Genomic DNA, 24675 nt, shown 5'->3' with positions numbered 1-24675 from the left:
CCTTGAGCTGTGGTGTAGGCCGCAGATGCGGCTCTGATCCCGCGTTGCTGTGGCTCTGGCGTAGGCCGGTGGCTACAGCTCCGATTGGACCCCTAGCCTGGGAACCTCCATATGCCGCGGGAGCGGCCCTAGTAAAGGCAAAAAGACAAAAAGACAAAAAAAAAAAAAAAAAAAAAAAAACTCTAAATGAGTATTTCGAGCGCTTTGGGTGGACACGTCCTTGTTTATTCTTTAGCAGAAACACGCAAACAGTAAGAAACATTTATAGACATACTGTAGCACAGGGATTTGGTGACTTATGCAATCTCTTTTCTCACTGCCATACGTATAATTTATCTTCTGAAAAAAGACATAGTACTGTGGCGTAATATACCAACATACAACAGTCACGGTTTGTTCATCCTTTTTGTTCTTCACAAAGAGGAAAAAAATCATTAGCTATATTTGTTATAAGCTTATAAGCTTATAGGCTTTTGGCCAAAGCGTTTGGCCAACAGTCTTCCAGAACATAAGCTCCCATCGACAAGCAAATGGCTCAGACGCAACTGGATACCAAGGGACGTCTCTCTCTGCACTTTTCAGCTTTGTTAGAGTCACAAATGGCCCCTGTAGAGAAGGAAAGACGTTCCCTTCTACTCTCTTAGGCTCTGTCCCTGTGGCATGTGAATTAAACTGACAACCGAGAGATAAATAGGAGGAAAAAATAATTTACCTACCTGTGTCGCCTGCATGCACATGGAGAACAGTGTGGCTCACGCAAAGGGTTGGTCAGAATCTGGGGCTTACGTCCCATCGTGGCAGGAGAAAGAGAGGGGAGGAAATGCACTTACGGGGACACAAATGGCTTTTTGGAAAGATGCAGGGTTTTCAGGAGAAGGAGACAAAATGTGAAACTATTGGTCTAGATAGGCATGATGGATAGGTCTTGCCATCTCTTTCAGGACCAAAAAACTCCCCTGGAAAGGGGATTTGGGGAAGGTTTTTTGGTCTGTTTTTAACTAGAGTATGACGGACCTACAACACTACGTTAGTTTCAAGCACACAACATAGTGACGGGCAGTGTCCATACGTTACACAGTGGTCACCACGGTGAGTCTAGTCACCACCTGTCTCCACGCAGAGTTTCGACGACACCGTTAGGGACTCGGTTCCCCACGCTACACAGCTCAACCCTGTGACTCATTTATTGTATTTGGAGAAGGTTTTGTTTTTGTTTTCCCTTCGAGGAGTGCACCTGCCCTGAAGAGGAACTAAGGCGGTCTTATTTCCCAGAAGCTGCTGTGCACCCCCCCCCCAATCTGCTGAGTCTCAAATGTCTTCAGCTCAAAATCATCTTTATACCAACCCCGGGGTTCTGCATTGGTTCCCACACCCCCAAATCTTGGTGGCTTTTAACCACAAAGGTTTATTTCTCGGTCCTGTTGCGTGACAGCTACTGCCATGTGTTTCCTTCACTCCAGGTTCTAGTCTGAGGGCAGCCTCTCCTGGGGACATGGGGTTTGTTATGGCAGAAGGACACCACATTTCAGGGTCTCTCGCCTTCTGAGATGGCCCACATTCTGTCTACCTCTCAAAAAAGCTACTTTTTTAAACTTTTAAATTTATTTATTTATTTTTTTTGCTTTTTAGGGTCGCATTTGCGGCATTTGGAAGTTCTCAGGCGAGGGCTGGAATCGCAGCCGCAGCTGCTGGCCTACACCACAGCCACAGCAAGGTGGGATCCGAGCCGTGTCTGTGACCTCGACCACAGCTCATGGCAACACCGTGTCCCCACACCACTGAGAGGCCAGGGACCAAACCAGCATCCTCATGGATACTAGCCCGATTTATTTCCACAACGGCAACTTCCTATTCAGACCTTTTCAAGCACAAAAAGCAGGTTACAACATAGAATATAACACCATGAAAACAACATATAAGTGTAAGTAAATAAAGCATTAGCAGGATGCACATTAAATTGTCACAAGTTTTAAAGCTACAGCAAAATCAGTAGGGATTATTGGTGACAGAAGTGGTATGGGACTTTACTCTCCACTCCAAATACTTCTGGGTTATTTGAGCTGCTTATGAATAGAATATATTCATGTATTATTTGGTGTAATTAAATTAAAATGCCTAAAATTAACATAACACCAACTTGTTTTATTATATTGTAAAAGTCAGGAAAAAAAAAGATAATAATCACTAGACTCATTGGAAAATGACCAAAAGCAAACTCATTTGAAAGATTGGTTTCATATAGGATTTTCTTGTTCTGCTAAGCTTTATTCTGAAAATCGGACACTGATAAGATAATATGTCATGAAACCCACCTCTAAATGGCTTTAATCAGTTGACTTAATTTGGTTAATAGCGCATAAAGCCCAGTTTCAAAACACTTCTTGTAACCACAGCTGATGGAAAGTATTGAGGGAATATTGTGATAGAAAATGGAGCTAAGAGGTGTCTCATGCAAGAGAAATTTCTCAACTGGTGTTTAGAAGAGTTTGACTAAAGCCGAAGCCCACATGGCCCAGTTCAACCAATCACATGCGGCATTCCAGCCAGTTGATTACTTGCTTACATCAAATCAATAATCTTGGTTATATAAAACACAGTTCAGTGGTTTCAATTTTCTTTTGTCATCAGAGGGACTGAATAAGAGCTGGAGTAACTAATGGAAATTCCTTTCATTCTTCATCAAGCCGAGTTAGAGATTTCCTGAAGCCAGATTGTCTACCAACCCTATAAATTGGTAAAAGCCTCGTGCGCAGAAAGCCATTCGCCTCTGTTTTCTTCCCTGACACACTCCTCCTTAGACCTGCGCTGGGCTCTGCTCTATTAGCACCGTTGCATTATTCATTTTCAAAGTCCCGTTCCTCTCATTAGTGTCTTGGGGCTCGGATGCTTCTCCAATGCACTTTGGATGGCTCTCCCATTTGCATATTTATGTCGTCTCAGCCAAGAAATCATCCTTAATGGCATGATTAAGGATGTGACAAATCCAATTTTATCAGATGTCGAGGTGCTAGGACTCCTGTGATCTTTAGAAAACACCCAGCACTGTCCACAGGAAGAAGAGGAAGCCCAGGGAGCCTGGGTAACTTGTCCAGCTCCTGGCAGTCAATGTCTGACAAGTGTCCAGCTTTGAAGTCACTTCACACCAGCACCACCTGGATTCTGGTCCGGGCGCGGCATGGTGCATTGACAAAGGATGGAGGCTGGCCCTAAACCCTGGAGGCAGTTTTAAGTCTCTCTGTACCATTTATTAAAAACAGCTTTATGAAGGTATAATTTCCAAACCATAAAATTCACTAATTTTAAAGGGTTTCCAATTCAATGATTTTTTTAACACTTTGTGAAAGTATTGTGCAGGCATCACCACAATCCAATCTGAGAACATTTCCATCAAAAAAAGGCCTTCCAGCCCATTTATAGGCTCTTCCTGGTCTCCCCGCCCCCAGGCTCCATGGATCTACCTCGGGTCTCCGTAGATGTGCCTTTGCTGGACACCCCATGTAAACAGATTCCTACAATACGTGCTCGTCATTTTTGTCTTTCTGACCACACAATGTTCAGATCAGCATTTTGGCATGGCAGTGTATTCTGTTTTTTGGTTTGCTTTAGGGCCGCATCTGCGGCATATGGAAGTTCCCAGGTTAGGGGTTGAATCGGAGGGGTAGCCGTCAGCCTACACCACAGCCACAGCATTGCCAGGCCTGAGCCACGTTTGCTACCTACGCCACAGCTCATGGCAATGCCGGATCCTTTAAATCCGCTGAGGGAGGCCAGAGATGGAACCTGCATCTTCATGGATACTAGTTGGTTCCTAACCTGCTGATCCACAGTGGGAACTCTGGCAGTGGCTTCTGTTTGATTGCTCTTCCTGCCACGTGGTCACATCTTGTCTCCTTGAGACTTCAGCCCCCTGAGGGCAGGTAGGCACAGTTTCACAGCCCCTGTAGGGCCCTCTCTCAGTGTCCTGTCTCTTCCTCCTGTTCAAACCATGAGGAGTAGTGCACGCCAGCCCAACTTAAACTGCCAGAAACTTCTTTCTTTCTAAGTGGAGGGCTGTCCCTGGCTATCTTGACGGCAGGGGCAGGGCATTGGCTTACCCTCCGGGAGCAACCTCAACCAACGGCCAACTGGACACAGGTGTATAACTACCCCAACTCTCTCACCTCTCAGGAGATCTTGTGCTGACCCTCAGAGAGTTCCCCTAGAGGCCCAGCGCCCCCTGCCCACTGTAGCTCTTGGCTTGATCGCTGACCCCACGGTGGCCGCCTTGCCTTCTGCGTCTCACTCCCCTCCTCTCCTTCCAGGGTTCTCTTTTCTTCCAAAATACACTACTTGCACTGGGATCTCTGTCGAGGTGTCTGATTCTGAGGGAACTCAAATTCGGACCGTCCCCCACCAGGTGCTCAATTCATGGGGGGCCCAGTGTAGACGTCTGGGCCACCCCAAGCTTCCTGCTCTGTTGCTTTCATCAGTGGAGCCGGTTACCTAACAGCCAGATGGGCTAGGAGGCTATAATGAAAAAGACTGGAGCAACATGTGTTGACAAGGATAGGGGGAAACTGGAGCCTTCTCTATTCCCATCCGAGGTTCGTGCCCCAGAAAAATGAAAACATACATCCAAACCAAAGCCTCTGCATGTATATCATAGCAGCATTATTAAAACAGTCAAGAGGTGGAAACAATTCATTTATCTATCAACTGGTAAATGCAGAAACAAAATGTATTGTACCCAGACAATTACTGTAAAAAAGACTGAAGTACAGAATCGTGTTTATCACATGGATGAACCTTGAAAACAAGGTACCAGAGGCTCGTCACAAAGGCCCACATACGATGTGCTTCTGTTTTTATGAAATATCAACACAGGCAAACCTACGGAGACAGAGATTAGCTGACGAGTCGCCGAGGGTTGAGGACTGTGGATGGAGGGTTTGGGAAATGCTGACCAAGGGGAGTGATGTTTCTTTACGGGACTGATGAGAATGTCCTAAAATTGACGGTGGTGATGGTTGCACAACTGTGTGAACCTAGCAAATTCACACCGAATTGTACATGTTAAACGGATAAGGCCTACAGCATGTGAATTATCGTTCAGGAAAGGTCTTTTTAGTTGCCAAGAAGTGCGGTTATTTAGGCAGCTGCCCAAGCCACACTCCAGTCACATTCACAAACATGCCTCTGCATCCTGGCTCTCAGATTTGGCATCAAGACATATGGATGCATGTAAGTACGTGAAAAGATGTTCATAACATCATTAGTCGTTATTTTAAAAATTTTTTTATTTATTTGGTCTTTTTTTGCGTTTTCTAGGGCCACTTCCCACGGCACATGGAGGTTCCCAGGCTAGGGGTTGAGTCGGAGCTGCAGCTGCCAGTCTACACCACAGTCACAGAAACACCAGATGCGAGCCTCGTCTGCGGCCTACACCATAGCTCACAGCAACGATGGATCCTTAACCCCCTGAGCGAGGCCAGGGATCAAACCCGCAACCTCATCATTCCTAGTTGGATTCGTTAACCACTGAGCCATGATGGGAACTCTTTGAAATACAGTTAATAAACAAGAAAGCTGTGTAAGGATGGCGGCTAAGGCATGGTGTACCATGGTTTCTCCTTGTATAAACTTTAATTTTCTTGAATTTAATAATTGTCATTTTTGTTTTTGTACTGTACCTATCCCAAGGTCACCCCCACATTTCATATTGGAAGTGTAAGTCTTTTGTTAATTATTCAAACCCATTAACTACTTTCAATTTGCTTTTTTTGGAGGCTCTTGTTTGCTGAGCCAATGTTGTTCTTTTGTTATAAGGGAGGTCCTTTAGGCAGGAGGAGCTAGAGCTACAAGGAAAACCCAGAGCTTCCCAGGGAAGTGCTTTCTATCTCATCGCCCTGTCTCCCTGCTTCTCTCCTTTCCTTCCTTCTTTCCTCGTAATGAGTTAGATAGTAAAAATAATAAAAATATTAATAACGCAGAGGAGGAAAAATAATTTTTCCCTGCCCTTCCTAGTTCTCAGCTGCAACCTCCCTTGTAACAAATGACAAATTAACAAGAGAAAAACAGAAGTTTATTAACCGGTGTACCTCGTGTATACACATGTGAGATATCAATGGAGGGATAAGTAGCTCTCAGAGGTGGCTTAGAACTCAGGCTTAAATACCAGTTTCAGCTAAAGACAGAGGGAGAAGGGTCTGGAAGAGGCCACTTCTGGGCAGGTGACAGGAAAAGCATGGCAAATAGAAGTAGATTTAAGTTGATGCCTTCTCCACGGACATTTGTTTAAAGTTGTCTGAGGATTGACTTTTGTCCTTCCTGTTGGAGGAGGGAGGAGGGACACTTTTATACATTTATGTCCAGCTTTTCGGCAAACAGTGGGAAGGCAGAGAACTCTTCTTATAACTATTTCTTCTCAATTGCCTTCGGCTCAAAATAATTCTTATGCCAAAGTGGCATATTTTGGGGTAGAATATACTCCTACCCTTCCATAGCTAAAAACCATTAAATATCGGAAAGATCTGTGCTATGCTGGGGGCATGACAGATATTACACGCCCTTGTAATGCAATAGATCGAAACCAATTCTGTGTCCTATTATCACACCCTAAGCGATGTCAGGGCTTCCGAAAAAGAGAAAAAAGTGCATAGTGGTCCTTACATAAATATTGGAGATTTTGCCGCAGAGAACCGGGGTGTGGTCTAACACACGACACTGAGGACAGTAAATCTGCTTTACTTAGAATCAAGTCCTTAACATTTTCTACTCCTTAAAAGACAAGGGAAAGTAAAAAGTACAAGATCCTTGAATTGGGAGCTGGTGATCCCACATTTATCACAACATACACTGAATGTATACATTACTCCATATAATTCTAAGTACTGTTACATTTCTAAAACTACCTTGAAAGATTTCAAACATACAGCAAAGCTGAAAGACCTTTACAGTAAACACCTATATACCCACCACCTAGATTCTACTATTCCCATTTTAGTATATTTTATCAGTATCTGCCCCTTTATCCTCCCTCCACCCATCCATTAGCCATCTTTTCTTTAAGTGAGAATTGTAATGATTTTCATTTTTTAAAATTTATTTTTATTTATTTAGTTTGCTTTTTAAGGGCTGTACCCTCAGGATATGGAGGTTCCCAGGCTAGGGGTCAAATCGGAGCTACAGCTGCCAGCCTGCTCCACAGCAATGCAGAATCTGAGCCACATCTATGACCTACACTGTAGCTCACGGCAAAGCCAGATCCTTAACCCACTAAGCGAGGCCAGGGATCAAACCTGCAACCTCATGGTTCCTAGTTGGATTCATTTCTGCTGCGCCACGACGGGAACTCCAAGCCATCCTTTTCTTTAAAAAACAAATTGCAAACATCAGTACACTTCCCCTTAAATATTTAATTAGAGTTTATTAGGTTTAGCTTTTTTTCTTCTAGTGTAAAATTGACTTTCAGTGAAATGCACCTCTTAAGTGTGCATTCACTGTGTTGAAAATGTACATTTACCTCTGAGAGCCTCGATTCATCAGCAGCAGTGGGGCATAGTTTGAGATGCTACCTGCCTGCCTGACTTTTATGTAGGCTAGATGTCAGGACCACGACTCACCTTCAGATCCTGCATATACAGCTGGATCCTCTTTTTACTTAAAATGCTTATATTTTGTTCATTATGGGTTGTTTGCATTGATTTTGGTTCCCTAAAATTGTATGGAAGTATTATTCGCCTAAATGGTGGAATTTTTTACACCCTGGTGCCCCTTAAATTTTGCGTTAAGAGCAAATGCCTTATCCCCACACTCTACTTCCTTCTCGGGGAATTAGGAAGCCCAAGGGGAACGCCTATTTGGAGCAGAAAAAAAAAAGTCTGGAACAGTGGTTGAATGCACTTGCTATTCAATATACAAGCCAGGTGGCTTGATCAATAAACACCAGGGCTCCGCATCACTTCCCTTGTGTATTTAACTGCTAACTAACCCTGAGTGATAAACAAGGCACTACCCGGCAGCGACCGTCACAGACCAAATGCCCATCCATGGGCAACGCGCAGGAACCGCTTTAGGACTAACATTTCACCATCTCAGGCATGGAGGTGGGAGGGTCCCAAATCAGTTGGCGGGGCTCTCTGGTAAGTCCCAAGAATTGGAGAAGACGCAGGGGAAAGGATTTGTTCTGTATTAGGAGACTGATAGAACTAGAAACTGGGAGCTAGTGGTGCCGCTGTGCTGCGTGGAGAGCCTCACCTGAGGAGCCCGCTGGGCGTGAAATTGACTAGGAGCCGGCCTTGCTGGTCAATTTCCCTCCCAGCGGGCAGAGGGCGGCCGCTTCGCGTGGGGCCGATCCGGCGAGCAGCCCACCTGCCCCAGCTGCAGCCAGACGCGGAAGACGAGCTCTGGGGGCCAGTGGGGCTGTGCGCTCGCTGCTGGGGCTTGCTTTGTTGCAAGGCATTGATTCTTAGCAAACAGCTTTGTTTGCCCCTGGAGCCCGTAGCTTTGTTCCAGGACCCGGGACCTTGATTTTTAGTGATTTCACAATCTGGGTCCCAGCAGGGTAATTTCTGTATGATCTAATTCTAGGAAGTAGGAAATGAAAAACGGAGCCCATTACTGCTACACACACTTTCAGCGATAGGGAAAAAAAACCAAGTGTATTCTAATGGAAAGCTATGCCTTGTCGTCTATAACATACCTTTCTGTCTTATCTGATTCTGATTGTTTTCCCTTCTGATTCTGATTCTGAGCTATTTTACAATGCAAAGAGCTGCAGATAACTGGTAAACATGTAAATCCCCATTCTGTCTGGAGAGGCCCAGCTGATTCCCTTCTCCAACTGGTGGGAAAACAACCAAACAGGGTTGCTTCCTTTATAATTCATTTCAACATTTCTTTTACTCCATATCATGTGCGGTTCTTGACTTCTTTATTGAAACACTCCCTGATTGAATGAGGGGCCAAATAATATCTTTAACATTTGTCCTTTTTTTTTTTTTTTTTTTTTTTGCTTTTTAGGGCCACGTCTGTGGCATATGGAGGTTCCCAGGCTAGGAGTCCAGTTGGAGCTACAGCTGCTGGACTATGCCACAGCCATGCCAGATCCAAGCCTCGTCTGCCACCTACACCACAGCTCAGGGAAACAGTGGATCCTTAACCGATTGAGCAAGGCCAGGGATCGAACCCACAGCCTCATGGTTCCTAGTCGGATTTGCTTCCACTGTGCCATTACCGGAACTCCAACATGTATCTGTTTTTATACTTGAATGAGAGTCATGGGTTTATCTTTCCCTGAAATTTAGCTTTTAACACCCCCTACTTTCTAAGACTCTCCAGGACCATGAGGTAACACTCAAAGTTGATCTGTGCGGCTCTTCCAAGGGGAATGCATGTGTTTTCGAAAAGCTGGAAGGGATGGGGGCTCTCACTGAATGTGTTTTCAAACAAAATTGAAAACATATAACCTCATGAGACAGTTGTTGCTATTCCGTTTTATGGAGAAGACATCTCATGTTCAGAGATAATTTCAGAGATAAATAGTATTCACAGGTAAGTATTATTGGAGATAAATATTACTCAGAAATAATGCTCAAAGATAAGTAATTTGACAAATACCACTTAAGATTTGCAGTTAAGATTTGAAGTCATATCCATCTAAACCCCAAATTATGCCACAGTGTTGCCATAACAGTGTGAGAAGGTGGCCCTGCCTATGTAGAGTTTTTAGGTTTGGGGACTATTCCTCCATGTCCTGGGCCATGGGATGTGGGTTTGACATGCTGAGAAGACAGTTAATTTGTTAATCAGAGGCTTTAACAATGTTAAAAGAAGAAAAAGGTGGGCTTACCTGTAAATTGCATTTCCTTCATTCTCTGATCCTGTTCCACCAGAGAAACCAGGCAGAAAGCTGTCTGTGGTTTGCCATCTGTGAAGGGCCATGAAATAGAGGTTAGACAATGGATGGGAGAAAGAGGACAAACAGGTCTTGTCTTCAGACTGACCTCCCTAACAAAGCTGTTGTGTAAAGTAGGCGGTTGAGTAGCCGAGCACCCAGTTCACTGGAGTAATTTAATAAATGTCAAGGTGATCAGAATCTCTGACAAAACACAACTGGAAAGGGTTTCTTTTGGCAAGAAAAAAAGGAATATGTTATTACACTAGGAATTCTCTACATAATGTTCTAGGTGGGATGGCCAAGGTCGCAGAAGGCGTTCCGTGCCATCATCTCTATGGATCACATTATTTGGCATTTGGTATATTTTTTGTGTATTTGTAATATGGTCAGTCTATTCTTTCTTTTTTTTTTTTTTTAAGGCTGCACCTGTGGCATGTGGAAGTTCCCAGGCTAGGGGTCAAATCTGAGATATAGCTGCCAGCCTACACCACAGCCACAGCAACGCCAGATCTGAGCTGTGTCTGCAACCTACACCACAGCTCATAGCAGCACTGGATCCCTGACCCACTTGAGCACGGCCAGGGACTGAACCCGCATCCTCATGGATACTAGTCAGATTCGTTTCTGCTGCACCACAATGGGAACTCCTGGTCAGGCTATTCTTTATGTTAATTTCCATTTTATACTCACTGCATACTTTCATTTAGGACACAGACATTACGAAGCAGCGCCAGTTATAAGATCCAGTTTAAAAATAATTCAGTACCAACTGTTAATTTAAGCATTTAAAAAATGGTATGGCAGACTTCTGTTGTGGTTTAGCGGTAACAAGCCCAATTAGTATCCTTGAGGATGCAGGTTTGACCCCTGGCCTCACCCATTGGGTTAAGGATCCGGTGTTGCCGTGAGCTGTGGTGTTTGGTCACAGATGCAGCTCATGTCCTGAGTTGCCATGGCTGTGGTGATGGCTGGTAGCTCCTGCTCTGATTTGACCCTTACCCTGGGAACCTCCATATGCCACAGGTGTGGCCCTAAAAAGAACAAAAAACAAAAACCAAAAAAACAAACAAACAAACAAAAAAAACAAGAAGAGGAGTTCCCGTCGTGGCGCAGTGGTTAACGAATCCGACTAGGAACCATGAGGTTGCGGGTTCGATCCCTGCCCTTGCTCAGTGGGTTAAGGATCCGGCGTTGCCGTGAGCTGTGGTGTAGGTTGCAGACGCGGCTCGGATCCCGCGTTGCTGTGGCTCTGGCGTAGGCCGGTGGCTACAGCTCCGATTGGACCCCTAGCCTGGGAACCTCCATATGCCGCGGGAGCGGCCCAAGAAATAGCAACAACAAAAGACAAAAAGACAAAAAAAAAAAAAAAAAAAAAAAAAAAAACAGGAAGAGATTAGGACACAAGCACACGCAGCGGGACAACCACGTGAGGACCTGGGGGGAGAAGATGCATCTAAAAGTCAAGGAGAGAGACCTCGGAGAAAACCAACCCTGCTCTATAAGATACCCCCCCAAAAGTATGGAAATTCTAAGAATCAGCAAATAAATAGGATAGCATGCCTGTAAGAATTTCCATATTCTTATCACTGTGCATACATTAATATTCTAAAAATAATATGAATTTACAGGACATTTCTGTTTCTGCAATGAGGGAAAATAATAGTAAAACAGGCAGTAGCTTATATGCAGCTTTGCACAGGTGCTCTAGTGTCCTCTGCTGGCTACATTCAGTACTGCAGGCCAGGCTCTCCAGGGTCACGGACTTTGACATTCTGGTGATGCCGACCCGCTTCTCAGAATCATGTTTTCCAAAGCGTAAAATAAGAGAATCACAAAGAAAATAATCACATTGAAAATGAGTGATGAAAATCTAAAAATGGTTTAAAGTAAATGCATAAGTTATGTATTATTCCATGAAATAAAAAGATCTAGCTTTGGATCTAATTTCATTTTTTTTTTTTTGTCTTTTTTGTCTTTTTAGGGCTGCACCTGCAGCATATGGAAGTTCCCAGGCTAGGGGTTGAATCGGAGCTGTAGCTGCTGGCCTACAGCAACGTGGGAGCTGAGCTGCCGCTGCGACCTACACCACAGCTCACGGCAACCCTGAGCGAGGCCCGCAACCTCATCCTTACTAGTCGGGTTCGTTAACCACTGAGCCATGATGGGAACGCCTAACTACTTTCATTTCAAAATAGTGATGATCTCAAGCAATATTTTGAGATGTGTTCAGCAACCATAATCTTGCATGAAAATATCTGCGATTTCTGTTGGTGACAAGGCTTTTGGTCGTGTGCGTTTTACCTTCCTGGGGCTGTGAGGATGAAGGACCACACCTTGGGGGCACTTAAGGAAGAGGAAATTTTCATCTCACAGTTTTTTTTTTTTTTTTGTCTTTTTGCCTTTTCTAGGGCTGCACTCACAGCACATGCAGCTTCCCAGGCTAGGGGTCTAGTCGGAGCTATAGCCGCCAGCCTACACCACAGCCACAGCAATGCCAGATCTGAGCCGCATCTGCGACCCACACCACAGTTCATGGCAACGCTGGATCCTTAACCCACTGAGCAAGGCCAGGGATCAAACCCACAACCTCATGGTTCCTAGTCGGGTTCATTAACCACTGAGCCACGACGGGAACTCCTCATCTCACAGTTTTGATGGCTAGAAGCCTGAAATCAAGGTGTCAGCAGGGCTGGGCTCCTTCCAGCCTCTCCCAGCTTGTGGTGGCCTCTGCCTTTCCTCGTCTGATGGCAACGTCACTCCAGCACCGGCCTCTAACTTCACTCGGCCGTCTTCTCTCTGTGGCTGTATGCGTCTCTCACTTCTTATAAAGACATCAGTAATATAATTAATATAATATGATAGGGTATAATCTTTCACTCCAATTTAGGATTCCCTGAATTCTATCCATGGAACATAGGCTAAGAAACTCTAAAGTTATTTCCAGTTAATATGTATTTATAATGTTCATGCTTGGTTTCCAGGAGAGTCTTAGATGGTGAGAAGAGCACGAAAAATATCCCAGCTTCCTAGAAGGGATGAGGTGTCTGTAAAACAACTAGAAAGCAATATTGGGCAGTGGGAAGTTTCGTAGGGTAAATGTCTTTATCTTTCTTTCCTGTGTGTGTGTTTTTTTTTTTTTTTGCTTTTTTTTTTTTTTTTTTTTTTTTTTTTTTTTGCTTTTTAGGGCCACACCCTCAGCATATAAAGGTTCCCATGCTAGGGGTCAAATCAGAGCTACAGCTGCCAGTCTACACCATAGCCACGGCAACATGGGATTCGAGCCGCATCTGCAACCTATACCATAGCTCATGGCAATGCCGGATCCTTACCCACCAAGAGGCCAGGGATCAAACCTGCATCCTCATGGATACTAGTCGGGTTTGTTACCGCTGAGCCACAACAGGAACACCCTGGAGGATGGAGTTCACACTCGCCATGCTCAGAGGCTGAAAACTGGGAGGAGTCATGCGGATGGGAGCTGCTGCGCAAGTTTTGTGAAGGTCGCGGCACTTAGTGTGGGTTTAGGATGACGGCTAGGTGCGAATGATCCAGATGCTTGTCAGACCATGGAAACAGCATGAGCTAAAATAAAACCTCCAGAAAGAAAGTCAGACTCCACACAAAGATTTCATAGTTAACTAACTTCAAAATTAAGTTCGGGGAGAGTTCCCTTGTGGTGCAACAGGTTAAGGATCCAGCAGTGGCCCGGGCTGCTGCTGTGGCACAGATTTGACCCCTGGCCTAGGAACTTCCATGTGCTTCAGATGCGGCCAAAAAAAAAAAAAAAAAAAAGTTTGGAACTTACCAATTATTAAAAGCTTGTCATTATAATCAAAACTATTAGGGAGTTCCTGTTGTAGCTCAGTGGATTGAGAACCTGACTAGTATCCATGAGGATGCAGGCTTGAATCCTGGCCTTGCTCAGTGGGTTAAGGATCCAGGGTTGCCACAAGCTGCAGTGTAGGTCGCAGATGTGGCTGGGATCTCAATTTGCTGTGTCTGTGGTATAGACCAGCAGCTGCGGCTCCAATTCAAACCCTAGCCTGGAAACTTCCATATGCTGCAGGTGAGGCTGTGTTTAAAAACAAACAAAAAATAGGAGTTCCTGTCATGGTGCAGTGGTTAACGAATCTGACTAGGAACCATGAAGTTGCGGGTTCGGTCCCTGCCCTTGCTCAGTGGGTTAACGATCCGGCGTTGCCGTGAGCTGTGGTGTAGGTTACAGACGCGGCTCGGATCCCGCGTTGCTGTGGCTCTGGTGTAGGCCAGTGGCTACAGCTCCGATTTGACCCCTAGCCTGGGAACCTCCATATGCCGTGGGAGCGGCCCAAAGAAATAGCAAAAACAAAACAAAACAAAACAAAACAAAAAAACAAAAAATAAACCGGAGGTCCCTTCAGGGCTCAGCGGTTAATGAACTTGACTAGGATCCATGAGGATGTGGATTCAATCCCTGGCTTTGCTCAGTGGGTTAAGGATCTGGTTGTTGAGCTGTGGTGGAGGTTGCAGACATGGCTCAGATCTGGCATGGCTGTGGCTGTGGTGTAGGCTGGTGGCTGCAGCTCCTATTCAACCCCTAGCCTCAGAACCTCCATTTGCTGCAGAGGTGACCCTAAAAAAGGCAAAAAAAACCCCCCAAAAAAACCAAAACAATAATGCACGCATATTTTGGCTCATATATGCATAAAATATTCTGCAAGGATACACACAGTGCAGACAGCTCTGGTTTCCTCTACAGCACCTGGGGGCAGGGGACATGCATCTTTTGCAACTTCTGAATTTCCAAATCTGTGGGTTCGTGACGGATGCAATAAGCAGAATGCATGCTGGTAAGATGTTCAAATTACAGTGTTGAAGTTCATGTATTTTTGCTTCTTTATCCACCCAGCCAGTAATTATGTGGTGGGCAGGTAAGCACAGTGGGAAGGCCCCGTGCGCTCCCGGGAGGGCAGCTTCCATTCACAGGTCTCTAGAGTGTCAGGCGTCTCAGAGTGGACACCAGCCCACTGGCCTCTTGTTTCCCGCCTGTGGGGGCTGAAAAATGACCCCCAGAGGTCTCTCCACGTGATAAGTACCTGGAAGCTGCAAACGCCCTCTCGTTTGGGAAAAGCGTCTGCAGCTGTGATTAAGGAGCTTTGCGATGAGAATTGTCGTGGACCTGAGTGGCCCTCCCCGCTGTCACGTGTCCTTACAAGACCGAGGCAGAGGAGGTCCCTGGTGGCCTAGTGGTTAAGGATTTGGCATTGTCACTGTTGTGCTGCAGGTTCAATTTCTGGCCTGGGAACTATTTATTTTTTATTTTTTGTTTTTAACAAGGATTTTTATTTTTTCCATTATAGCTGGTTTACAGTGGCCGGGGAACTTCTGCATGCCGCAGGAGTGGCCCCCAAAAAATTTTTTTTTGAAAGAGTTTGTTTCTTTTATTTTTAAATTTTCTTTTTTGGCCACACGTGGAAGTTACTAGGCCAAGGATTGAACCTGCAGCACAGCAGCGACCTGAGCTGCTGCAGTGACAACGCTGGATCCTGAACCTGCTGAGCTACAAGGGAACTCGTGTTCGTGTTTTAAAAAAGAAAAGAGAGAGGCAGAGGGAGGTTTGACACACAGAGAAGGTGACGTGAACACGGGGGCAGAGATTGGAGAGTTGCAGCCACGGGAACCTGGAAGCAAGGAGTGGGTTTCTTCCTAAAGCCTCCAGAGGGAGCAAGTCTCCAGGATACCTTGATTCTGGGCCCTGGGTCCTGACTTGAGGCTTCTGGCCTCCAGAGGAACAGAGAGAAGTCAGTGTTTTTAAGGCGCCCAGTTTGTGGTGCCTTTGTTACAGCAGCCACAGGAAATGAAGGGACCACCCAGGGCATCTCTGGAGCCTGGTGCTGGGTTATAGCCCCCGGGGCACCCCTTGACAAGTGGGGTATGGGATAATGAGCCAAGCAAGGGATGGCCCTTTCCCACTGCTGCCTGGGCAGGTGCCAACCCCAAGATCATTCGACACCCCTCGCAGTGCGAGCTGGATTTGTGGGGTTTTCCTCGTCTCGTTCCCCCTCCCCCATCCTTTACACCTGCCTCCCGGGATCAGATCCCATCAGCCGGATTAACCGCAGCACACAGCCTCTGTCTCAGCTCCGCCCTGGGGGGACTCTGCCTAAGGCCAGTCTGCACCTCCAAGGCTCGGATTCAAAGGAAATCCAGGAAAAGCCTTACGGAATTAAAAAAAAAAAGAGATTAAAGGGCCAGCCAGTCAGGAAGGGTCCTGTGAGCTCTATCAGACCAACCGCTTTCTTATAAATGTGTTTCTCACACTGGCAGAGTTGATGGAGGAGGCAGTGCCTTGCCCACATACCCTTGGGCACTAAATTTGGCTATGTTTTCATTTCAGTGATTATCTTAAAAAAAAAAAATAGGTTTATTCTGGACCAAGGGAATGGCCCTTTCCAGGGAAGCCTGTGCAGGGGGCCTTTGTGACATCTGAGTGTCTGTGGTGGCTGTGGTTACAGGGCTTTGCATTTTTGTAGTTGTTTTTTGGCTGTGCCCATGGCATGTGGAAATTCCTGGCCAGGGATCGAAGCCGAGCCACAGCTGTAACTAGAACCACAGCAGTGAAAGCCTTCACCTTAAGCTGCTGAGCCACGAGGGTCCTCCTGCAGGGTTTCACTTTTAACTCAGCTTCTCAGAGAAGTCTCAGTTTTTTGGTTCACAAGAAAGGATTTCTTTACTTATTGTCTCTTTAGGGCTGCACCTGTGGCATACCCTGGACGTTCCCAGGCTAGGGGCGCAATCAGAGCTGCAGCCGCCGGCCTACACCACAGCCCCAGCAACGTCAGATCCGAGCCGTGTCTGCGACCTACACCACAGCCCCAGCAACGTCAGATCCGAGCCGTGTCTGCGACCTACACCACAGCTCCCAGCAACGTCGGATCCGAGCCGTGTCTGCGACCTACACCACAGCTCCCGGCAACGTCGGATCCTTACCCCACTGAGCGAGGCCGGGGATCAAACACGAGTCCTCATGGACACGGTCGGGTTCGTTACCGCTGAGACACGACGGGAACTCCAGGACTTTCTTTTACAGGGGTCCTCTTCTAACTCAGATTTGAGAAACACCACTCTAACCAGCTGTGGTGGGACTGGGCGAAGTGGGTAAGTGGTTAAGGTCTCAGGTGATGTCCTAGACCCATTTCGTAAGAGTTGTGTGACTCTGGACAAGTTACTCAGAGTCTCTGAGCTGTTGCCTCCTGCCCTATAAATGGCAGTGCTGACACCCATTACACTACAAGGTTGCTGTAAATCTTTGATGAATTAAGCATGTGAAGTGCTCACTTAGCACAGTGCCAGGATGTATGGCCACTAGTGTCCTCATGAATAGTAACATTCAACCAGTAGAAAATGTAGTGGTAACAATACCACTACTACTACTACTAACAATAACAATAATAATAGATGGGGGAAAAATATAATTGTAATGTATACATGTAAGGATAACCTGACCCCCTTGCTGTATAGTGGGAAAAATATATAAAAAAATAATAATAATAGAGAGAACTCACATTCAAACAAGGAAACCTGTTCGGTGCCACAGACCAATCACCCGGTCGTGCTCCGTTTCCACCACAAGGGGGCAGAGGCGTGAGTTCAAGGCGACTGAGAAAGAGGGGGACTCTGCTTTCACTTAGGCAGCACTTTCGAATCACCACTCTCCTGGGTGTCATAATAGGTCTGAACTCCTGGGGCCTCGTTTTGTTCACGCTGGATCTGGATTCTAAAGGTGCAACTCTCATCCAAAAAAATCACAACAATAATAGCTGTAACCTACTGCCTACCTGCAGGGAATGGAGTCCAGGCGAGAGAGAGAGAGAGAGAGAGAGAGAGAGAGAGGGAAAACAGCATGGAACTTCCTTAAATAACTGAAAATAGTGTTACCATGTGATCCTGCAGTCCCACCCCTAAATCAAAAAGATTCATACGCCCCAGTGTTTATAACAGTACTAATCGCTGGCCCAGACATGGGAACAACTCAAGAGCCATTCAACAGATGACTGGCTTAAGAAGATGTGGTACATATATACGACTATTGCTCAGCCATAAACAGAGTGCAGTATTGCCATTTGCAGCAACATGGATGGACCTAGAGAACAGCATACTTAGGGAATAAGTCAGACAAAGACAAATGTATGATGATATCACTTATACGTGGAACCTTAAAAAATACAAATGAATCTGTATACAAAACAGAAATAGACTCACAGACATAGAACACAACTTACGGCTGCTAAAGGGAAGAGGGAGAAGGAGAGGGACGAATGAGGAGGATGGGATTAACAGATACCAATGACTCTACGTCCACTAGGTAAGCAACAGGGATTGACAGGCTAGCACAGGGCATGCAAGAACCTACAGTGGAATAGAATCTGAAGAAGAAACACACAGCACTGAATCACTTTGCCGTATACCTGAAACTAACACAATATCGTAAATCAACTGTCCTTCAATTTCAGACGTTTCCCACCAAGCCAAGCTTCGATGATGTGAGCATCACCCACCAAAGCCATGGTTCTTTTCTCACTTCTGGTGTGAAATTGTGGCCCCTGCCCCAAATCAGAAGGGATGCAGGACAGCTCTGCTGGAATCCACACCTGTCTCACACCTGAGCCGAAATGCTCTTTGCATTATTTCCTACAGATCCTTTGGATCGGATTGATTTGCCCAGCCCCGTAGGCCTCCTGGCTGGGTGCCCTGGTTGACTGTCACCCCTGAGAGGTGCAGGGGTGCTGGCACCAACAGCCTGCCCTCTGCTTTCCTCTGTGAAACCTGATCTGGGGAAAGGACCAGCTCACGGGCCCTGCCGCTAGTTTCTCCTCCACTGGAATAAAGCCCAAATTACTGTGTTTCTTCATCTAAACAACGGCACAGAAAAAGATGCCAAGAAACCCAGAGAAATTCTTATCTCTGAATCATCTGCCTAACTTAAAACGTACTCAGCACAAGCTGCCACGCTGGAAATATGCTGGCAGCTTTCTCAGTTGTGTTTTTGATACAGGAGTGGATTTTACTTCCTCAAGGCAAGAGCGTGAGATGGGTTTCGGTCTATACAGATAGTTCAGCTGTTGGGAGTCAAAGATCATTCCGCCACAGGTAAGGGCTTGTCTCTGTGGCCTTAGATGCCGAAGGGTTTCTCTGCAATGTTCTGGGGCAAAGGTTCAGGCAGCTGAGTAACAGAGACTTGGCTACAAACACGCGTAGAAAAAACACCGCAGGGAAAGACCGCAAAACATTAACAATGATAATCTCTGCTTGTTGGAGCTGGCTATAGTATTTATTTTCTTCTTTATGCTTGAGTGCCTGTTCCGAACTGAGTGCAAGGAGCATCACTTTGATCAGAAAAATAGTTTTGTTTTGTTTTTTGTCTTTTTCGGGCTGCACCCATGGCACATGGAAGATCCCGGGCGAGGGGTCGAAGCAGAGCTGCAGCTGCTGGCCTACACCACAGCCACACAGATCAGAGCTGCATCTGCGACCCACACCACAGCTCACGCAGCGCCAGATCCCCAACCCACTGAGCGAGGCCAGGGATTGAACCTCATCCTCATGGATACTAGTCCGATTCATTTCTGCTGCGCCACAATGGGAACTCCCTTAGTTTTGTTTTTTTAAAGCAGGGTTTATTTACAATGTTGTGCCAATTTCTGCTGCACAGCAAAGTGACCCAGTCATATATATATATATATACACACACATGCTTTTTCTCATATTACCTTCTTCATGTTCTATCCCAAGGGACTGGACACAGTTCCCTGTGCTGTACAGCAGAACCGCATTGCTTATTCATTCAAATGCAGTATTAGTTTGCATCTCCTAACCCCAAATTCCCGGTCTATCCCACCCTCTCCCCTCTCTCAGAGAAACAGTTTTAAAGTTCACCATCTTCAGGGGTTCCTTGGTGGCTCAGTGAGTTAAGGATCCTGTGTTGTCACTGCTATGGCTCAGGTCACTGCTGTGGCGTGGGTGTGATCCCTGGCCTGGGAGCTTCTGCATGCTGAGGGCACATCCCCTCCCCCCAGCCAAGTTTACCCTCTTCAAAGGCTGTCCCGGATGAGCCAGACACAGGTGAGTGACAGGTGGAATGGGGGTGAGACCAGGACATCGATTCATCAATATTCTTTTTTTTTTTTTTTTAGGGTGGCACCTACAGCACATGGAAGCTCCTGGGCTAGGGGTTGAATCACACATGTGACCTACGCTGGAGCTCGAGGCAACGCCAGATCCTTTACCCACTGAGCCAGGGACTGAACCTCATCCCCATGGAAACGTCGGGCCCTTAACCCGCTAAACCACGACGGGAACTCCCATCAACACTGCACCCTGGTCTCAGCGTGCACCAGCATTGTGCTGGGCGAGGTGGGGGGAGCCCAGGAGAAGCCACGGTTCTGCCTTCAAGGGGCAGGATGGGGAAGGAAGGAAACAGACCCTGAGTATTTACTAGCCTAATTCCTGCACAGGTCCTTTGGCTGTTACTATTTTTCTGCTCTTTGTAGAGGAAAACAGAGGCCCCAAAAGTGAAGCGATGGGGCCAGGTAGCCACAAACCCTGCACCTCCTGCCCTGGAAGCTCCAGGCCGTGAGTGTTCACTCACCTGGGCAGCGTGGCCCCCGGGAGGTGACCCCACCTGCTGTGGGCTTCGTGCAGGACTGCAGCCACTTACTGCGGAAACCAACAAAATCGCCTGGACTTTCTCAGAAGGCAGAGGCAGGTTCAGGCTTAGGCAAGCAGAGCCCAGCTGGAGGCTGTTATTTGCCCAGCAATTTAAGGCAGAGAGAGCTGGGGTGGGGGCGTGAGGGGTGGGGCGGGCACGTGTCCCCAAAGCCCGCAGAGGCACTGCCGGGTCATCAGTGAAACGCCCTGAAATTTAAAGTGCTGCTGAGTACCTTGTAAAATGTCAAGGTTGGACTTCATTTTATTATTCTCTCTGTGCTGTCACGTCAGGCACATTTCTAAAAATCCTGGCCAAAGCCTAAGGCAGCCATGAGTTTTTTTAAACTTTAAAACCCACGAACCTCCCCACAGACGTGAGCCCTTTAACGCAACTCTGGACCCGTGGTTCTTCTTCTCCACGTGGAAAATCTACATGCACCAACATCAGCTTCTGCCGAGCCAGCCTGGTCCTCTGACATCAGCAAGAGCACCTTGTGCTTCTGGGAAATTCAAGCTCTGAAACCCTGGTTGTCAGTAAGGTCATCACGTAACCAAATAACCATCTCCGAGTCCCGAGGCCTTTCTGACTTATGAGTCTTTGAAGGGCACTTCTGTTTATTCGTCCCTCGTGGTCACAGAAGAGTGTGGGCGTTATCTCTGGGAGCTCACTGCAACCTTCACTGAGTGAGGTCATTTGAATGAGTCGGCTGGCGCTGTCGTAACAGAGGCCCCCAGACTGGAGGCTCCAGACAATGGAAATTTATTTCCTCACCAACCTGGAAGCTACAAGTCTGAGATCAAGGCATCAGCAGGGAGGGTTTCCTCTGGGGTCTCTCTCCTTGGCCTTTTGTTGTTGTTTTTTTTAGGGCTGCACCTGCGGCATATGGAAGTTCCAGGCTAGCAGGATCCAAGCCGCATCTGTGACCTACACCGCAGTTCATGGCAATGCAGGATCCTTAACCCACTGAGTGAGGCCAGGGATCAAACTTGCATCCTCATGGTTACTAGTCAGGTTCTTAACCCACTGAGCCACCACGGGAACTCTATAATCTCCTCTTCTTATGGGGACATCTGTCATACGGGATTAGGGACCCCTTCTGTGACTTCATTATAACTTAGTCATCTCTTTAAAACCCTGTCTCCAAATACAGTCACATCCTGGGGTGCCAGGGGTTGGTTAAAGTTTCAACAGGTAAAGTTGGGGGGGCGGACACAGCAGAACCCCTAGCATTGCCGGGAGGAGAAGTGTTGCCATAGAAATGCCCTGCCTTATCCTTTATGGATCAGGGACCAGCCTAGGTGAGGCGCTGGGAGGAGGCGCCCTTCCGCACCCACTGTGAGCTCAGGACGAGGCTCTGGGGAGGGTGCTCCCAGCCCCCCACTCCCACAGCCCAGGACTCATCCTTCCTGCTCGGACTGCGCACTCGGACTGAGGAAAGAGATCCCTGATCCAGGCAGCTCAGGCGCCCGCTAGGACCCTGCAGGTCCCTGCGACAACACCTTGCCACCCTGGAAGAGGGCAGAGACCTGTTCACACCTGAGCAGCCCAGGTGCTGGGCACTCCACCTGCTCACCGCCTTGAAGCACTTCCGTATCCCTGGGAGTCTGGGGGTGGGGAGGGGGTCTTCCTGGTCATCCAGAGGGCAGGCCACCATGGAGATCCGGGGACACAAATGCCACGCAGAGAGGCAGAGTCATGGCCCCTCACCCAGCTGCCCCCAGTAGCCCCGGATTTATTTACCATCGCCACGGCCATTTACCATTCTAGTCAACAGCAACCTGCAGGGACCATATCTGTGCCAGGTGTGATTCATCAGCAAGTGAAACACAACAATCCGTGAGCTCATGCAGCCGTCATTCCAGCGCCAAGGGACGGGAACAGGTGCAGGCTGCACCCAGGGGTGCTTCCTGTGAAATGTCCACTCAGTCCCAGGGACCTGGGGACTCCCAGCCTCCTCTGCTGAGGGTTTCTGGGTGGTTTCCTGTTTCAGCCCCACAGCCAGGGGAAATTTCTGCTTTTTGCTCTTCTGAACGCTCCGCTGAGACACGCACATGCTTGATGAGGGAGTTTTTTCGTCTGGTTCAAGGAAAGTTTTACGTCCTGTGTGCACTTCTTAATATATCCTGAAAAACTCAGTTCAAAGGTCACTTCCCGTGAGAAACCCTGTGTGACCCTGCCATCCCCTCTCTGCACTCTCACCGAGTGAATCAGCATGCCCTGCACAGGGTGTCTGCGCTGCGTGCCTCCCCCAGGCCCGGGTTCCCCCGGGCAGGCTCTGTCTTACTGTCGTGGTACCCGGCACCCAGCGCAGAGAATGCCCTGGATGCCAGGACAAAACGGAAAACCAGATGGAATCCCACCTCCTTGACCTAGGTCTGGTTCTCAAGGCTCAGCACCATTGCTCTGATGCCCAGAGGGTGGGTCTATGACCGTGTGCCTTCAAGGCAGCAATAACTATCGACAGTACCTGAGATATGGACGAGAACTCAAGTGTGGTATAAAAATCTGTTATTTCTCGTGACGTGGCTAAAACTTAGAAATTGTCGCCTGTGTTCGTAATAGAAGGTGAATGAAATTTCAGTTAGAGGAGACTGCAAATAATCATGTAAATTTTTCTGGAGTTCCCCTGTGGCTCCGAGGGTTAAGAACCTGACATAGTGTCTCTGAGGATGAAGGTTAGATCCCTGGCCTTGCTCAGAAGGCTAAGGATAAGGCATTGCCTAGAGCTGTGGTGTCGGTGGCAGATGGGGCTTGGATCCTGGGTTGCTGTGGCTGTGGGGTAGGCCAGCAACTGCAGCTCTGATTTGACCCCTAGCCTGGGAACCTCCATATGCCGTGGGTGCGGCCATAAAAAGAAAAAGTATGTAAAATTTTCCCATTTGAGTTCATGGGAACTGTCTACCCTTGAAAGGATCCACAAAAACATGATTAAGATCCTCCAGACTCGAACTTTTATCTCCCAAGTCACACTTAGCCCTTTCACCTCGTAACCCCCCAGCCAGCTCCAGTGCAAGGTTCTGCCACCTCCTTGGGGTGGCCTGGAAGTCAGGTGCCCTCAGCTCCTACGCTCCTTAGCTCATGGTGTCCCCCAGCTGCAGACAGAGCTCAGACCTTGTCCTGCTCCCCCAGTGGACCCAGAATTGTTGTGTTTGTTTGCTTGTTTTGGCCTCGTCCATGGCATGCAGAAGTAGTTCCCGTGCCAGGGATCAAACCCACGCCGCAGCCGTGACAACACCAGATCCTTAATCTCTGGGCCACCAGGGAACTCCTGGACTCAGTTTTGCCAAAGCTTCAGCTGTAGGGACGGGAATCACAGCAAACAACCTCAGAGCCGAGGAGACAGAGTAGACAGTCCCTTCTCCTCGGCTGCCCCTTTCTCTTTCCCCTTTTCCCTGGCCCTGCCCAGCCTCTCTGGCTCCTCCTTCTACCTTTTCTTCACCTCCTTTTCATGCCACAGACATAAGCCCCAGCCCTGTCCATTCCAGCAGCTCAGGTTCTCAGCCCAACATGAGGCTCTTCTTGGGTAGACAGTTCCACACGTGCAAGTAATTTATCCCAGTGATTCTTCCAGACACGCTCAGAGCTCCTCCGGGAGATACACTGGGGTGAAAGCCACACTCTCCATCTTAGCCCAGCGGGGTCGAGGCTGCTTCGAGGAACTGCTCCTTTGGGATTTCCCCCCAGGGATGTGCCCTTTTTGGAGCAGAGACACGATCCATACCCATCACTCTCTCTCCTGTTTCCTTGGCCAATGGCCACCTGTTCATTTGGGGTGATCCAGACTCTACACGAAACACTGCTACTTCATGACAAGGAGGTTTATCCCACAAATACGGGAAGAGGCTTTCATGAGAGAATCTATCAGTGTAAGTCACTGCATTGAGACATGCGGTTATCTCAATGGACACACCCCAAGTTTTGACTGTTAATAAACCCTTAGCAGTGGCAGCACAGAAGCCACATTTGAAAGTCTAACCAGGGTCTACCAGAGCCTTGCACAATCATGGCATGTAATCTTGACAGTGGAAAGAAGGGGTACCTGCCCCACCACTTCTCTTTGACCTTGTAATGGGGGGTCCTTGACAACATAGGAAAATAAGACCACGGAGCC

The 24675-nt window shown here is 47.4% G+C and overlaps 1 long non-coding RNA gene across 1 annotated transcript; it reads right to left on the bottom strand.

The window, feature by feature from the left end:
- On the bottom strand, positions 206 to 23253 carry LOC110255850. The gene is made up of 3 exons (XR_002336735.1): positions 20505 to 23253; positions 9830 to 9907; positions 206 to 606 (listed from the first exon to the last, which is right to left on the bottom strand). It is a non-coding gene; the product is annotated as an uncharacterized LOC110255850 (long non-coding RNA).

This window comes from Sus scrofa, chromosome 11 (assembly GCF_000003025.6).
Source record: "Sus scrofa isolate TJ Tabasco breed Duroc chromosome 11, Sscrofa11.1, whole genome shotgun sequence".
NCBI classification, from domain to species: Eukaryota; Metazoa; Chordata; class Mammalia; order Artiodactyla; family Suidae; genus Sus; species Sus scrofa.
This window is presented reverse-complemented; position numbering and strand designations above follow the sequence as displayed.